This window comes from Panthera onca, chromosome D4 (genome assembly GCF_046562875.1).
Source record: "Panthera onca isolate mPanOnc1 chromosome D4, mPanOnc1 haplotype 2, whole genome shotgun sequence".
Lineage (NCBI taxonomy): Eukaryota > Metazoa > Chordata > Mammalia > Carnivora > Felidae > Panthera > Panthera onca.
Window position 1 is genome coordinate 13,509,217 of NC_138351.1, and position 18,753 is coordinate 13,527,969.

The window sequence follows — 18,753 nt, forward strand, 5'->3', positions numbered from 1 at the left end:
CTTTCTCACTGACACTCTTGATGTCACTTGGTGTGTCCATTGGATGGAAGCACTCTCCCTGGTGCAGAGAAGCAGAACTAGCCCAGACAGGAAGCTCGCAGAGATGTTTCCTCAAGGGTCCTAACAGAGAAGCCATTATGATAGTACATACAAGGGTGAGTGGCATAGTGCTATTTCTTACAGCCTACCTCAAGAGAAGTCTACAGATAACACCACAGAGCAACCTACACCATAACCTGTTTGTTGACTTGGCTAAACTTGGTAGGGTGCAATCAGGAACAGTTTTATTTTCTCTTCGGAGAGCTCTCTTCAAACAAATCCTAAAGCATTCTCCTTTCCCCACCCGTTGGCAGAGCCCATAGCTTCCCAGTCCTGTTAAGGTGTTAGACTGGTCACCTAGTTATGTGTGTTTAGAAGTCCAATCCAAATCACATCTCCAGTTTCTCAGTCAATTGAATCATCTCTCTTTCCCTCAGCTTGGGCCTCACTAACTCATAGTTTGGAGATCAGAAAAGGGAAGAAGGTTCTTTTGTTTTCTCTGTTCTACTTCCTCATCTGCCTCTCACTTCATGATCCTTAATCAGGATAAGTGGAAGAGAGATTGAAAGAAGAGCACTTGTTCAAATAGTTGGTGCTATTTCAGACTCTTTCATGGCTATTGAATGTCCTCTGTTATGACACACATCAAATTACTGGCTTTTTGGGGAACTGCATCTTACCATTTCTGACAGTGTGCTCTCTGGCTTATCTCCTGTGACCACCTCTTCTTCCCATAGCGCTTGCTCTCCACGGTATAACCCACAGAGATTTTCTGCTTGGGTTCCACCTGGCAGTCGGGGCTTGGGTCTTTCCAGGAGCCCTCGGTTCCAGCCACCTTCCCAGTCAGTGTCCATGTAGCCTTAGGTACTGATGCACTCTTGCCTGACTAAGAAGATGTGCAGCTTGATCCTACCACTGACTTCTCTTTTGTTCCTACTGCGTTACCCTGTTCTGGGACAGCGTTGCTTCCAGAAGGCATAGCGTTGAAGAGATTCAGCATTGGTCCAAAGGTAGGACAGAATCCCACTTCCAGCACTGAGTAGAAGACTCTAAGGGGGCTCTAAGAGTACACACAGCTGTGTCTGGAAGACAGGAAAGTTAAGAGGATAATTGAAAGACTTGTATATGTGAATACTGTCTTGGTTGGGCATAATTTATTGCCCTTTGTAATAGACAAAATGCATTTAGGGCTAGCTTTAGGAACAACTTGATGCAGACTGTGTGATCAGGAGCCAGTTTCTCTCTCCAGCCACCTCCCTGATCTGGTTTTCCTCAATTGGCTGCAATCTTCCGACTCTCACCTCATGGTAGCAGGACAGTGGTAGCAACTGCAGGTCTTTCAACACTAAATTGAATGGAAAGAGATAGCTCAAACAAAAATACAAAAAGTCAGTCTCATTGGCTCTGATCGACAATGTCTTGAGGGCAAGTTACTGCCAGCCTTGTTTTTGAATCCCCAGAGGGCTTAATCTTGTACCTTGTATACTATAGATGCTCAAAAAATGTTGTTGGAATGAATTAATCAATCTATAAGCCCTCACTGATGCATATAAACAACTAGCCATTTATTTAGTAAAATCCCTAGAAAACAAGATAGTGGGGATATATCTTTTTATTACAAGAGGAGTAGAGAAAGGTCAAGAACGAATCAGCTTGAGTTCAAGTCCATTGTAATCACAATGTATTTATGTGCGTTTTTCTTGGGTGGGAGGAAGGTTGATAGCTTTTCTTCCATTTCTCGGAAAAATCAAAAGGGTAGTGGTAACAGATCTGAGAAGAGATACTCTCAAAGAGACCTATGCTGTGGTGGACTGCCATAGGGGAATTTTCTGGGTAACAGGCCATGGCATGGAAGAGAGGACAAAGCAAAAATAGTAAGCAGTGGAGGGACAGCGTCTCTGAAAAGCAAGAGGAGGGTCACCAGGCCCCAGGACGTACAACAGACCCATGAACAGAGTCAACCCACTCACTAGGTATGAAACTGTGGGAAAGTTATGGAAAATCTCTAAGTTTCATTTGTGTCATCTTAAAAATGAAAATAATTATAGCTACTTACCTATTTACCTGCTTCATTTGCTGGTTGAGTTTAAACCATTGAGAGTTTTGGGACCAGACTGCTGCTAGGGTTCAAATCTCAGTTCTACCCTTGAACTTCTCTAAATCTCACTTCCTTATCTGTATGTGGAATAATTAATACCTGCCTCATAGGATTATGTATGTATCATTTATGTATGAGACAACATTTAAAATGTGCTTAGGATATGACCTGGTATATAATAAATGCTTAATTAATGCTGTTAATTCATTTGTTCCTTCACTCAACAAATACTCATTGAGTGTCTGTTATGTGCCGAGTTCAGTTTAGGTACTTGGAAACACAGATGAACAAAACAGGCAAAGCAATCATTTACCCTCATGGGCCTTCTCTTCTAGTAGGCAGGGGACAGACAACAAAGACTATACTTAACCATATATGATATAGTATGTTAAAAGGCAATAAATTGCTTGAGAAGGTAATCTGGAAAGAGTTGAGGTCCCTATCCTCATAGGTACTGAGAAGAAGTGTTCCAAGTAGAGGGAGCAGCCAGTGCAAAGCCCCTTGAGTGGAAGCAGGTTCAGTGTGTCCCAGGAATAGCAAGGAGACTGGTTTTGATAAGCAGGGTGAGCAGGGGAATGAGTACTAGGAAATGAGATCAGAAAAATAATGGTATGCCAGGCCCTAGAGGACCTTGTCATTAATCAGAAGAACTTTGGGGGTGCCTGGCTGACTCATTCAGTAGAACGTGCAACTGTTTTGTTGTTGTTGTTGTTTTGTTTGTTGTTTGTTTTTGTTTTTGTTTTGAGCCTGCAACTCTTGAACTCAGGATCATGAGTTTCACCCGTGTTGGGCATAGAGATTTCTTAAAAAAAAAAAAAAAAAAAAAAAAAAAAATATATATATATATATATATATATATATATATATATATATATATATATTGTTGTTGTTTTAAAGAATGACTTTGGATTTTACTTTACCTGAAGTGGGAGGACCCTGGAAGATGTTGAGCTTAGGAAGGAGGTGATCTGACCTGGCTTTGAGAGGATCACTGTGGCTGCTATGTTGAGAAAAGACTACAAAGAGAAATGGGGCAAGAGTGAAATCAGAGAGCCCCATCAGGATAAGGCGAGGCATCCAGAAGACAGTATATGGTAAAGTGAGGGTGGATTTTACCAATGACAGTGGATTGGACTAGGGTAGTAGCATGGAGGTGGTAAGAAGTGGCGAAATTCTGGATATATTTTGAAAGTAGAGCCAACAGAATCTCTTGATAGGTTAAATACGGGTGTCAGAGAAAGAGAGAAATCAAGAATGATTTCAACGATTTGACATGAGCAGCTGGACAATGGACTTGTCAACAACTAAATAGAAAAGATAGAGTGGATAGGTTTGTCGGGAAGATAAGGGAGATCGGGAGCCCAGTTTTAAATATGTCAGAATTGAGATTCTTAATAGATATTCAAGGGGAGGTGTCGAGTGGGCAGTCAGAAGTTCAGGAAAGATGACTGCTCTGGAAGCTGTTGGTATGGCCGATATTTCAAACCATGTGACTGGGAGAGAGCGCTAAGGGAGTAGGAGCAGAACCAAAAGTGGACCAAGGGAGAAGCTTTTGGAGCATTCCAAAGTTCAATGGTCGGAGGAGGAAGAACCAGCAAAGGAGACCAAGAATAGCCAGTAACCCTGATGTCATTGTATGGAAGCCACTCTCACGGGGCTATGAGAAATAGGGGCTCAGCAAAGATGTCCCTGCCTTGCCTTCCTCCTCTCCATGAACTCTCCTTCCTTGGCTTTTTTATCACTCGTGGCAGTGGCTCTCACTGCTACCTCCATCACTCCCATGCCAGCCTAGTCATAGGTACCTAATCCTTTTATGTGTGTATCAATTTTATCTTCCCAACTGGATTATAAATAACTCGAGGGATGGGTATTTGGACTCAGTATGAGCTTGCTAGTGCTGCCTTCCTAAAAATACCACAAATACTGCTGGGCAGCTTCAACAACAGAAATTGATTTTCTCATAGTTCTGAGGGGCTAGACGTCCAAGCTCAAGGTGTTGACAGGGTTGGTTTCACTCTGAGGCTCTCCTGCTTAGCTGGCAGAGGCCCTCCTTACTGCTGTGTGCTCACGTTGTCTGACCTTGGCCTGTGGTGTCTTCTCCTTATCTCGTCTTATCAGGACACCAGTTATAGGATTAGGACACACCCTAACAGCCCCATTTAATTTAATTACTTCTTTAAAAGTATCTGCAAATACAGTCACATTCCAAGATACTGGGACACATACAATTCAGCCCATAACAGAGTCCCTCCCCAGCATTAGTGCTAAACAGGGAAGGAGCTGGGTGAGCCCTTCCTGCATGAAGTGGCCCTTGTCCTGCCCTTCACATCTTTCTGCTAAAATAACCTAAACTTGTTTGTACCACATTCTACCCCTTCCCCCTATACACAAAATCTGTGAAAACCTAGCAAAAGCACATTCAGTAGATACTCAATTACTCATAATTTGGCTCCTTTATCTACATTTTTCCTGGCTTATAGGGGCACATGTTAGTTAACTTGGTGTGGCTTTGTATAATGAAAATGTTATGGCGGTGTTTGCTTTGTCTCTCTGAAACTTTGACGGATGTTTCAGCTGGTTGGATGTTTCTGCAAAGACTGTAATGGCAAAAACCTCTTAATGTGTTCAGTATTCGCTCCCAGCAAATGCTTTATGCATTAAATGAAATTCTCTGGTGCACAATCAAGAGAATTCTGATTTTTTTTCAGCAAATTGCTTCTAGGGTCTGCCTTCTTCTCCATTCTTTTTCTTGCTTGTTTCAAAACAAATTTTTAAAAGGTTCTCAAGTCACCTTTCCATTTTCTAACTAAAGAAAGTCTTTTACAGGTTATATCTCTTTATGTCTATCTACAATAATGCAGATGAGGCAGCAAATTTTGCTGTGGTCACCTACATATATAGCATCGGATGGAAGGTATTTTGGGTCTGTTCTTAAAATTACTGTAACAATTGTTTCACTCAGGAAATAATGTTAGCTAGTGATCATTTATGGAACATTTGCCATGTGCAGGCACTTTACTGGGAGCTTTACATCTTGCCTTAGTCAGTATGAGCTGGTCTAACAAAAATACCACAGACTGGATGGCTTACACAACAAACATTTATTTCTCTCGGTCTGGAGTCTGGGAAGTCCAACATCAAGGTGCCAACAGATTCCGTGTCTGGTAAGAGACTGCTTCCTGGTTCATAGACAGCCATCTTCTTATTGTGTCCCCACATGGCCGAAGGGGCAAAGGAGCTCTCTGGGTTTTCTTTTGAAAGGGTACTTATCCCATTGTTGAGGGTTCACCCCTCGTGACCTAATCAGCTCCTAAGGGCCCTACCTCCTAATACCATTCACATTGGGGGTTAGGATTTCAACACATAAGTTTCGGGGGTACATGAACATTCATTCCATAAACACATCCTTACCACAACCTGTAAAGTTAGAGGAAGTGCCTGTTTTTCACATGAGAAAACTAAGGCTCAGAAAAGTTAAGTGTTTTTCCAGAGTCACACAGCACTAACAAGTAGAGTGGGGACAGAGTCTCAGGAATGGCAGGCTCTAATGGCCATATTCTGTCTACTCTGTCTCACCAGAGTTTCCCCGCCTACATGATACTAAGAGACCACAAATGACCAGGAACAGCTGTGACAGCTTATATGTGAAAGGCACAATACTTCATGTAGCAGCATAATCTCACCCCCAAAACCCTTCACCCAAAGAGGGGTATCTTCTTTTGGAAAGGGTATATTCAAGCTGATGGTATTTTTAGACATCTATAGAAATGCATCTAGCAGAAAGTAAATTCTTTGCTGAGCTATTTTAATGTCAGTGAACCAGTGTTGTAAATTTAACTCCCTGGCTGCAGCCTGCACACCTATCGTGTATCCTAAGCCCTGAAAGAGTGGCTTCTTTCTGTAGCCTCCAATGGCTTGAGCCATATGTGGGAGGATATATTGGCTCTCAGATCACATTATGACAAGCATCACCCCTTCAAAAATGAAAGCATGAGCCAATAAAGGCCCCGTTAAAACATTTGTTTATTTGTTAAAGCCACCAGTATCACAGGCTACATGTATATAAGATGAAACATCTTAGAACTGGGAGTGGTCATAAATTTATACAGTGCAGCATCCAGATGATCTTCATTTATTCCACTTTTTCTGAGCATCTACTGTGCCTTGTGCACCAAATAATTGCCCCTAGAATTGTAATAAGTAAAGTATTAAGAGTTCAGTTCTAGAGATGATGGAACCACATAAAGAGAAGCAGCTAGCTCTCCTTGGGAGCATGTTGATGGATGAGTGAGAGTTCACCAAGAAGAGTGGCAGGGTGAGGTAGCATCCACGTGCAAGGTATGGAACCACTAAGCAGTATGGCAGCTTCAGGGAATTCCTAAATGGTTCTACTTGGCGGGTCTAGAGGATACTGCCAGACAGGATTCCCAAGAAAGTGAAGTCCAAGATACAGGTTTGCATGCAGGTAGTATTTTTTGAGATGTGATCCCAAGAAGCAGAAATGTGGGGCAAAGGCAGCAAAGCAAGGAACCAGGGAAAGCTGATACAAGGATGCATCATGAACTTGGCCACTATTGTGTCCAACTGTTGCTTGATCCTATGGGAACTTCTGAGAAGCCATGGAGATTGCCAGAAATATTTTGGAGATTTTGGAGTTTTGCAAAGCAACCCCCTCCCCCACCAGATATCCCAGGACCTACTTTTTATTCTTAACAATTTTGGGTCAGTCTTTTGTTAGCTTCAATTGTTAATATCACCTAAGGCAGTTGTAATGTCAAACAATCATTTAACTGATTGCTTTTGACAAAAGCCCCTGGAGATAAGGCTGTTCACACAAAGTAAGGTCTACCTCAGTCAAATTAAATTGAGAGAAGCCCTGAGAATGGAACTTTTCAATAAGTTGCCAAATAGGTCAAATAATGATAATTTTCTGGGGACAGGGCTTTAGGGAGCTCCAAATCAGTTCTGCGCCTTGCAGAATGACTGTAGGCTGATGCTTTTTATGGATACTTTAGTTGTAAAGCTCTTGGTTTTCAATTATGTCTCGGGGTAGGAGTAGGAGTAGGAATAGGAGAGATTAAGACGGGATTAGGGCAGGTTAAAAGCTCATCTTTCTTAGCAAGATTGTCATTTTTCTTGAACACTCTTAGATTGCTATATGCCTTTAGTTAATTTCCAGAGTTCTGAAGAAGTTGATTTGACTATTTTTTTCCAGTGTTCTCACTGCTTTTATAGGGAAACACATTTTCAAGAGGTCCTTACTCTGTATTGTATTCCACATGTATGTAGTCCACATCCCTCCTCCAGCCTGTTTCTCTTTAAGAGACTCAAGTTCTTTCATGAACTTCTTCATCTTAATCTATTTCCTGGACATAATATAAATGCTCAAATTATTAAGTTACTAAGCATAGTTATTTTACACCTCTTAAAAGTGATCGTGCTATAGCTGGGTCACCTGTGGTCCTGTTTCTCTTGTCTGTTTTTCCCTCCACTTTGGCCCAGTTTCTTGAAATCTCTGGTGTTTGCACTGAATACTGGACATTGGGAATGAAGAATGATAGAATCCTTGATGATGAAGTTTTTTTCCTCCAGAGAGGATTCAGCCTGTTCTCAAATAGACAACTTGAGACAAGCAGGTCACCTCAGTCCCATCGGAACTGGGCTGACTTGAGCAGGTATTCCTTTGCTAGACCACCCTCTCCATTCTCCCCTACCCCTAGGGTATATTCTCTGAGAGCATGCCCTGGGGGTTTATTAAGGGCCCTCCTCTTCAGTACATCCTAAACTTTAATTTTTTATCTCTTCAGCTGGTGAGATTGCTGAAAACTTTGTTCTGCATTTGGCTTCTTGGCAAGAAGCTCTTCTTGCCCTCTACTGCTTAAGCGTTCAGCACAAGCCTCAAGGGAAGATTGCCAAGTGATGGGCTCACTGTTCTGTGCCTCTCTTTTTGCACAGAACTTGGCTCTGAAGCAAGCTCTTACTGCCTTGGCAACCCTGAACTCCAGTTATTATCTTCCCAATGCAGTGGGTTCCATTGGTTTCTCTGCCTCATTTTAGCTGCTCCCTGCTTAGATTCTAAACTGAATAGGCAAATGCCCCAATAGGAACAGCAGCGGGAAGAATGTTGAATTCACTTCACTGACCTCCTTTTCCTGGGACCTTGGCATCCTCAAGTCCTTGCTGTTTGGGAAACTCTCGTGGTTTCAAAACAGGTGTTTTCTAAAATATATAGTTTTTATCCATTGTTTTTCCACTTCTTCTCAGCAGGAGTGTAGGTCTGCTCCAAATTGCTCAACCTATCCACAAGAGGATGTCTCTGGCATTATATTTTTTGGCATCATTTATTTATGAATTATTATTATACTCAAAATTTGAAGGCATTTGCTCTTCTCTTGCACACCAACCAAGCATAGTGTTTTGAATGAGATCTTTGTGTCTCTGGTCTGTTCTACCCAAGGTCTTGCTGTATCTGAGATTATGTTATCATACGGTGTTCTGTTCTTTGATGAGGGGTAGTAGGAGGAGAATATTAAAATTTACATTTATATTGCCTTTGGCTATAAACTGCTTGAGAGACTGTAATTTTCTACTTCTTTCCCTTTATAACTCTCAATCTCGTGTAGTAAATATTGGAGACAACCGACACAGTACTAAAGTAGTCCGAAAATCTTTTATTTAATTATCATGGAAACCACTTAACAATCACCTCATATTTTTTATTAAAAAGTTATTTTTATAGTAAATGTAATATTGCTTAGATGAATGTCTCTGGAATTTCTCTCCAGAAGAGAATGTGGTCTGAAAGAATAAGAAAATTTTAGTTGACTCAACAAATTAATAACAGTTCATAGATTTATAGGATGCTGAAGGTAGATAGGATCTTCTAGATCCTAAGGCAACATAGTCATTTTAAATATTAAAACACTGAAACCCACTCAAGGGAGTTTTAGGTATTATCTGCTTGGATCCTAGGATAGCAACAGCAAACCTGTGTGTGAGTAGATGTATGATTTAAACAATAATGGAATTACATCCAGAAAGATCTCTTATTGCCTGCCTTGTTGATTTACTGCTATTTTTGCATTTAGTCCTAACAATATTTGCCATGTGTCTTTTGATAATACAGGCAGTAAAATAATGGAAGTATGTAAAAATGGCAGAACCTTCTGTCCTAGACATTAGTGAAATAATACGTTCAGACTCTGGACCAGCAGCACAGTGTCTTTCTCCTTGATGACTGGAGGGTATTGGTTTGGTGTAGGTGATAACAGAATCCTTTTTGAATGCAGTGCATTCTGGGACTTTCAGAGGATATACTTGTACTTGTAGACTGCATTCTACCTTTTCGCTTCCCATCCTTCCTTAAAGCCTATCAATTTACAGTTGGAAGAACACACAAAAGAAGAAAATGGAAAGAGGAAAGGCATACAAAACTGTTTATAGACAACTGGATTAGACGGACAGAAAATATGGGTCCATTAAGTAAGAAGAGAAGCTGACAAAAGGCACAATGTGGAGATGCCAGTTTATTGTGTGTTTATTAGACTTAACACTTCATCATACATAGCAAGGGAGCTATAGTTCCTGACTCACTAACTTGCCATGCAAGTTTTCCACAATCCAGGGTGTAGCGTGGTGTAGTCTAGTGGAAAGTGTTATGCCCAGAATTCATGATCCCCAAAGACCACTAGGGAGCCGAGTCCGATGTAAAAGCAAAAGAGCCTTTATTCGAGCTAGCTCGAGCTCAATCCCCTACCTGCACCGACGCAGCGGTGAGATACCGGGGAGAGAGAGCGAGTTTCAAAAGGACAAAGGTTTTATTGGGGCCTAGGGGCAGTTGGTGAGGTAATGGCTGTGGCCTCAGCCGATTGGCTGGGGAAGGCAGGTGAGCGGGAGGTTACTCAAGGGGAGGAGGCGTGGTCAAGGTGAAGGACACAGAACAAGATGGAGTTGGCTGGCGTAGGCCCGCCCTTTCAGAAAGACCAATGGATGCACAATGAGCTAGCTCTGCCACTGGCTCCCTGCATAGCCCGGGGCGTGATCACATGCGTTCTCTGAGCCTCCTTTTACCCATATGTGAAATAAAGATAACAAAGGATGTCCCGCTACTCTCTTAGGGTTGCTGTGATGATCAATTGAGATTATATTTGTGAAAAGCCTTGATACTGTATCAGCTCCACTGACATGAATGGTGTTGTTATTTTTTACAATTAGTGAAACTTTTATAAAATGTGCTGTTCTTCTCTGGGAATACTTTCTTGGATTCATTGTTCTGCCTCATCTGTGCTTTTATGAATAGAAAATCATGGCCTGTGGTTACAGATAAAATGACTTAGTAGAAACCGGAACGTTTGGTAGACCTTGAACCAATGTTTTCCAAACTACCACTGGGTAACTTAAGTGGTATGTGGATGAATAGTTTTTAATTTGATACTAATATCCATGTATAACAAAAATATATAACCAGTCCATCAAAACCATTATTTCACAGATTGATAGTATTTTTTGTTTGTTTGTTTTCATCCTAATGTGGCTTCCTATTTGAACAAATGGATTTATGTAGTAAAAGTGGCATTTGAAGAAGAACGTTAAGTGCTGTAGGTATGTGGGCAGACAAAATAAAATCATGAAGTTGGTATTTGTATGACTAAAGTTTGGGAAAATGTCCAGTGTTTAAGTCAGTCACATAGTAGAACAAGTCATTATAGCAGAACAACAACAAAGACAAAAAAACAAAAAACAAAAACAAAAATAAAAAAATCCACTGGCCCCACAACTTGACTCCTTAATTAATAAAATAACACAGGCATTTGTGAAAGATGAACCTAGACGTGCATGGAGAAGGGACAGACTCCAGAATTTGTCTTTTCGGACGGAAATGCTTCTTCTTTGCAAGACAATAAAGATAAGTTTTAAAGATCACAGGGTTTTATTGTTTATTGCAGTTTTATTAACATTTATATGATGCCATGCTGTCACAATGCTTCTAAACAATTGTTTTAGTTGCCCTAGCGTTTAGAGGGATTTTGTGGCCCAAAGACAGAGGGATAAGTAAATCAGTAGATAACTATCTAGTTTAGTGAGAAAATGCCTTCACCTGTAACTCCTAGCTTCTGGAGTCTACCAGTGAGTAGATTAAAAGTCCTTCAGGCCCTCCTCCCCACACCTACATTCTAGAAAAGCAACTATTCATCATTTTCTTAACAATTTCCAGAGGGAGAGACACCATCCATTTCTTTTGTGACATTGTTTAATGTTTCAGTAAGTCTTCCATGTTTCTGGCAATTAAGGTAGAAGTCTTCTTCATTTCTAAGAGTACTCCCTCTTGTGTGATAGAAATATCAAGAGTGGGGGTGCCTGGGTGGCTCAGTCAGGTAAGCATCTGACTCTTGATTTCAGCTCAGGTCTTGATCTCAGGGTGAGTTTAACATATGCAGGGTATGAAGCCTATTAAAAAAAAAAAACTATCTACCTATCTATCTATCTATCTATATATCTCCACACACACAATAATACACACACACACACACACACACACACACACACATATCTCAAGAGTGCATTAAAATACCAAATGATCTGTATTTATAAAGTTATGCTGTCAGACAAAAGAAAATCACAACTATATATTTAATGTGTTATTTATAGAGCTAAAATTTACTAGCAGTTGTATTCAAGTCCTTGTCTTTTAAGAATTATAGTAGCTGAGGGGTACCTGGGTGGCTCAGTTGGTTAAGCATCTAATTTCGCTCAGGTCATGATCTCGCAGTTCAAGATTTTGAGCCCTGTGTCGGGGGCTCTGTGCTGACAGCTCAGAGTCTGGAGCCTGCTTCCGATTCTGTGTCTCCCTCTCTCTGCCCCTCCCCTGCTCACACTCTGCCTCTCTCCCTCTCTCTCTAAAAAAAAAAAAAAAAAAAAAAAGAATTGTAGTAGCTGATATCCAGACACGTGAGAATGATACCCAGCTAGTCTGTAACTATCTGAGAAATTAGCTCCAAAATATCAAAATCTCCAATGTCCTTCAATCTTTTTATAATTGATCTTATCACTCTAGTTTCTGATGTTGTCAAGTCCTACTTACACACAGAAAGCTTCTTGGCAAGCTTTTGTTAAAAACTGATAATATTTACATCACACAGAATTTACCACTTTAATCATTTGTAAGTTTATAGTTAAGTGGCAGTAAGTACATTCACACAGCTGTGCTGCTGTCTCCGCCCTCCATCTCCAGATCTCCTTTCCCCAAACTGAAACTCTATACCCATTAAACAATAACTATCCATTTATGGCAAGCTTTAAAAATCGTTTGGAAGGTATCGTAAAACAACAATTTTAGGGAGACACATTTAACTGTTGTTCTGCCCAAAGTACTGATGTCTTTTTTTTCCCCGATTGTTAAAAATCCTCGTCAGCTTAATGAATGCAGCTTAGCTGTTCATTCTACGTGGCTCGTACAGGCCACTCGAGCTCCTTCCCAGCCCTGGTGAAAGGGGGCAGACACCAGGAACGAAGGAACAGCTGCCTCACCGTTCCAGATTATGAATCCGGGGTGTATCTCAACACATCACAGTTGCCGCACAAAGAACAGATGGGACCCCGATCTCCCAGTAGACCCACTGGAACCCCGTCTTGAATGTTAAACAAGGACCCACGGAGAGAAAGTGATTTCACTTAATATTCCCTTCCACAGATTGAAATCCTTCATGTGTAGGAACACGTGAGCGGGTCTGAGGTTTCAGCACTGGGGCTTCCTGGCTCCCATCCAGAGCTTTTGTTCCCTGAAACAGACAGCATTTGGAGTTATAATGTGGCAAAGCTTGTCAACACATGGGGCTTTTCTCTGCTTTCCAAACACATGTGAGACAGACTGGCTCTCAATGAAGCTCTGATCTTTTCTGGGGAAAGGAAATGTCTCATGCAAGTCAAAAAAAAAAAAAACAAACCATATTTGGAATCAAGAGGAATAATTGTGCATCAGAGAGACAGATTCTGATCAGTTGGCAAATATGGTGACATTGTAGTATAGATGTTGATCTAGAATGGTTTACATGGGTATTACATTATGGAATATACGTATATGGGATATATGTACTTACAATAGAAACCGTATCAAGGATTTTTGGAAAGACCCACGTTACTCAAGAAAAATAGACTGGTGTCAGCGTCCCGGAAAGACACAAGGCATTGTACTTACGTTCCCCTGGATGTTACGTCTCTCTTCCAAAAGTGAGATGATTACACAGCTCAAAAGCCTGGGAGATTTCCTTTCATACTTTATGGCCCGAAACACAAAGATCTCCGGAACCGGAGACCTGGGGTAATGGTTTCAGCCTAATATTTGAGACCCAGAGGTGCATGAGCTGAAGGCATTTCCAGAGTAATGCTTCACCCACTGGAGGCTAAATGGCTAGTGCTTTGTACCCCAAGAAGAAAAAATTTAATTTAATCCTGGAGATGATTAGAGGTTTCCCTCCCTCCAGGACCTCAGACTAATTCTGCTCAGGACTCCTACTGCTATCAGTAGGACAGACACTGTCATCACTAGAGGGAAGGTGCTCCTTAGGTCATTTCACACTCGTGATGGACCCATCGCTTCCTTTCCATCCTGCAAAGATGTCGTGTCTCAGAGCCCAGTCTCCACTTTCCATTTTCCCAAAGACACTGTCCTTCAGAGTAGCCTCCTTCCCCTCCCTCACTGGGCGGCTTATCTTTCACCAAGGTCCTTCACTTTGGATTCAAATGGGCCTTCTGAGAGCCCAAAGCCAGATACAAAAGTTCTTTTTCTTTGATTTTCTTCTTATTTTTTTTTGGAGGAAATGTTGTTTAGGTTAAACATGTATTAAGGTAGGATTTCAGGGCACTATGCCATTAATTTATGTATAGGATAGCATGGGATGCCTTTGTGCATAGCTAGGTGACAAACCATGGTCATTTTCATGTTTTGGCCTCATTCTTAATGGAATTCAATGAAATACATCCTTCTATTAGGCTGATGTAGATCTGTATTTTGTTTCATCCAGCCTCGCTTAAGTTAGAAATGCTAAAGAAAAGAATTATAGAAGTTCCTTTCGTTGCTGAAAATGCAAAAACCCCAGTATTCTTACATAGCAATTTTCTTGCCAGTGAAAAAAATGAAGGTAACAATGTACAAAAATGATTGTGTGTGTGTGTGTGTGTGTGTGTGTGTGTGTGCGTGCGTGGTGTGTGTGTGTTTGGTTTAAAAAATACATTGGGGGGCGCCTGGGTGGCGCAGTCGGTTAAGCGTCCGACTTCAGCCAGGTCACGATCTCGCGGTCCGTGAGTTCAAGCCCCGCGTCAGGCTCTGGGCTGATGGCTCAGAGCCTGGAGCCTGCTTCCGATTCTGTGTCTCCCTCTCTCTCTGCCCCTCCCCCGTTCATGCTCTGTCTCTCTCTGTCTCAAAAATAAATAAAAAAAAACGTTAAAAAAAAAAAATTAAAAAAAAAAATACATTGGATGACATGGAACTAGTTTGAGAATATTTGCTTTGATATCACTTTAATTTTATCAAAACTTGTATTTGTTTTACTTTTGCCTTGGAGCGTCCTGGTCAAGTGCATGTCTCATTGCCAAGCCCCTCACAAAACTGGACATATAGTTTGGCCTTGGCCCAACTGGTTTGTGGCTTAGAGCTGCTGAAGAAAATGCATTCGTTTGTTCATTCATCAAATACTTATTGAGTATATACTATGTTCCATGCACTGCTCTAGGAGCTGGAGGCATAGCAGTGAAGTAAACAGGAAAATGTCTCTGCCTTTGTATGTTCTAGGGAAGGGAGATGGACAAAAAAAAAAAAAAAAGTACAGTATGTTAAGAGGCAATTAAATGCTATGGAAATAATAGAGTGTAGGAAATGAGTACCAGAGGCAGGTTGAAGTTTGAAATAGTGTAGTCAGAATGGGACCAGTGGAAAAGGAAATATCTGAGCAAAGACTTAGAGATGATAAAGTGAGACCTGAGATTAAATGGAGGGAAAGCCATTCCAGGCAGAGGCATTAGCACATGCAAAGGCCCTGAGGTAGTAGCATACTGACTATATTCCAGGAAAGGTAAACGGACCAGTGTGGCCACACAACACAGAATGAGTAAGGAGAGAGGCAGTAGGAGAGGAAGGTGGTAGAAATAAGAGGTAAGAGAATGGACAGGAGGTTATAGGGCCCTAAAAGCCATTCCCAGGCCCTCGGCATCTACTCTGAGGGAAATGGTGAACCAATGGAACGTTTTGAGCAGAGGAGTGGTAAGATTTAGCGTTTGTTCATTATGGGTACTATGTTGGGATTAGATTGTAGAGAACAAGGGTAGACACAGGCGGACTCACAGGTAAAGTGTTGGATTAATCCAAGTGAGAGCTAACAGCAGCTGGGACCAGGAGGTAGCAACGGAGGTCATGAGAAGAGAAATGACTAGAGTCCGTCCTATTTTGAAGGTAGAGCTGACAGGAGCTCCTGATAGCCTGGATGTGAGATGTGAGGAGAATAGGGGTGGGTACAGGACTTCCAGGTTTGGGACCTGGCCAACCAGAAAGGATGCAGGTTTTAGGTTTTAGGGTAAGGCTGTTAGGAGCTGAGTTCTGAAGGTGTTCAGCTGGAGACGTCCACTTGACCATAAAGGGAGGTGTCCATTAGGCGGTTTGAATAAACACGTCTGGGTTTCAGCAAAGGGGTTGGAAATTTAAATTTGTGATACAACATATGTAGCATTAAAAGCCACAAGACGAGGGGCGCCTGGGCGGCTCAGTCGGTTGAGCCTCCGACTTCGGCTCAGGTCATGATCTCACAGCTTGTGGGTTCGAGCCCCACATCCAGCTCTGGGCTGGCAGCTCAGAGCCCTGCTTTGGATTCTGTGTCTCCCTCTCTCTCTCTGCCCCTCCCCCGCTCATGCTCTGTCTCTCTCTGTCTCAAAAATAAATAAACGTTAAAAAAATTTTTTTAAAGCCACGAGACAAGCTGAGATCACCCAATGAGTCAGTAATCAGTAAGAATAGTGCAGTTCCAGACCTGGGGCTTGGAGCACTCCAAGAGGGCAAGAGGTCAGAGTAGAAAGGGTGGACCAGCAACGGGGTGGCCAGTGAAGTGGGAGAAAAACCAGAAGAGTACAGTGTCCTGGAAACCAAGTTCAGAAAGTACTTCTGGGAGGCAGCAGTGATGTATTATGTTCAAGTGCTGTGGAGGAGACAAGAATGACGAGGACTGAATACTGATGGTCGGTTTCGGGATGAGGACGTCATTGGTCAACACTCCAGAAACACTGGAAGTATCATTTCTAATACTTAAAAATATTTTTAAGTCTTTATTTATTTTTGAGAGAGAGACAGAGTGTGAGCAAGGGAGGAGCAGAGAGAGAGGGAGGCACAGAATCCAAAGCAGGCTCCGGGCCCTGAGCTGTCAGCACAGAGCCCGAACCCACTAACCATGAGATCATGACCTGAGCCGAAGTCAGACGCTCAACCGACTGAGCCACCCAGGTGCCCCTCTGATATTTTAAAGGAGATCACGGGGATGACGGTTGATGAAGGCTGCATCCCGTGACTCTGATGGCACGGTTTTGCAGGGCGACACCTTTACTGAGTGGAACCCTGGGGAAAAGGGTTACACAGGGCATACAATCTGACCGGACGCACCTAAGCGGAACTCTTTCTACCCACTGGTTTCCTAACCTGTGGGACTTCTTGGCCCTGTGTTTGTGGAAGTGGCAGAGAGGGAAAGGAGGAATGCCCTGAAGGCGCACAGATGGAGATATTTCTGATCAATTCTGGCTGGAATATTTCAAGCCCTTCATTTTGGGAAGTGACTAGAGCTAATTGATTGAATGTCAAATCGTAAAGAAAGATGCCTAGAAACCATTTCGTTTGCGTGTGTTATTTGCATTCTCTTTCTTTTTGCCCTCAGTGTGGCCATTAATTTCTGCATGAAATAATAACAGACATAACACCATGTAAAGATTATGTTTTACATCACATACATAAGAAAATCGATATTGGCCAAGAAGACAATAAAAATGCATGCCAGGGTGCCTGGGTGCCTCAGTCGGTTAAGTGTCCGACTCTTCATTTCGGCTCAGGTTATGATCTCATGGTTCGTGTGTTCGAGCCCCGCACCTGGCTCTGTGCTGACAGTGCAGAGCCTGCTTGGGATTCTCTCCCTCTTTCTCTGTCTCTCCCCTGCTTGCTGTCTCTCTCTCTTTCTCTATCTCTGTCAAAATAAATAAATAAAAAATAATAAAATGAGTCTCAGGGATACAGAATTATATCACTAGTGCATTTATCTACGAGTTACTCTTCATATATTGCTTTATTTCAGTAGCTGGATAGTAATTATCTGACATTAACTAGCTATGTTGGGGGCTGTGGCTGATTTGTAGCTATGTCCAGTTTCTGTGGGATAAGTGGGACATCCATCATGTCCCATTTCAGACCACCAACATGAAGTCATTTGGACCTACCTGCAAAAGTCACATAGTGGACTTGGGAGCCAGTGGAAGCTGGTTCGAGCACACCCTTGTTTTCTTAATGTGCAGACAAATCTTGTTTCTGTCTGATACCAGCAAATTAAAAAGAAATTAAAATTAAGAAAGGAAAATGGAAATGTTATAGAATTAACATTATAGTTATATTATATATATAATTATAATATATGTAAATATTTATAAAGGTAGTTTTAATCCTTATTTCAAAATGATGAATGTAGGTTCAGAGACGATAATCCCTTGGTCCAGGATCAAATCTTAGAATCAAGACTTGAACCCAGACCTACTGGACTACAAAATCCATGCCCTCTCCCCTAAACCAATGTCTGGAAGCTCCAGAATGTTATCCATGAATCAGTAGGATAAATTCTCTATGGTAATCACCATTTCAGTGGCATAATACTAGTATTATAGTAATAACATTAACTATATCCTCTATACAAAACTGAATTTTAAATTACTAAATGAAAAAAAATATTTTGACGGGTCACATTTTGTAGCATATGTATTCCTCTTGGATTACACATACTCCCCCAAATTATAAAACCCTTCATCAGTATGGTGGTCAGGTCATGCGTTTATTCCAGTTTGTTTCCAGGAACGCTACTCAAAAGAGAAAGCAGGAAAGATACCTTGTGGTGGTGGTTGTTCTTTCTTAAAAAACATCTTTTTAATGTTTATTTATTTTTGAGAGAGGGAGAGGGACAAAGAGTGAGCAGGGAGGGGCAGAGAGAGAAGGAGACACAGGATCTGAAGCAGGCTCCGGGACTCTGAGCTGTCAGCACAGAGCCCAATGCAGGGCTCTAACTTGTGAACTGCGAGGTCTTGATCTGAGCTGAAGTCTGACGCTTAACCGACTGAGCCACCCAGGCACCCCATGGTTTTTATAATAATACCTGGTTTTACAGTGTGGAGGTTCCTCAAAAAATTAAAAATAGACCTACCCTATGACCCAGGAGTAGCACTGCTAGGAAGTTACCCAAGGGATACAGGAGTGCTGATGCATAGGGGCACTTGTACCCTAATGTTTACAGCAGCACTTTCAACAATAGCCAAATTATGGAAAGAGCCTAAATATCCATCAACCGATGAATGGAAAAAGAAATTGTGGTTTATATACACAATGGAATACT

General features: G+C 41.8%; 1 protein-coding gene across 3 annotated transcripts in view; it reads left to right on the forward strand.

Annotated features, from left to right (window-relative positions):
- Positions 1-18,753, forward strand: part of MAMDC2 (MAM domain containing 2) — a 172,694-nt gene that overhangs the window by 145,966 nt on the left and 7,975 nt on the right. The gene's annotated exons all lie outside the window — the stretch shown is intronic.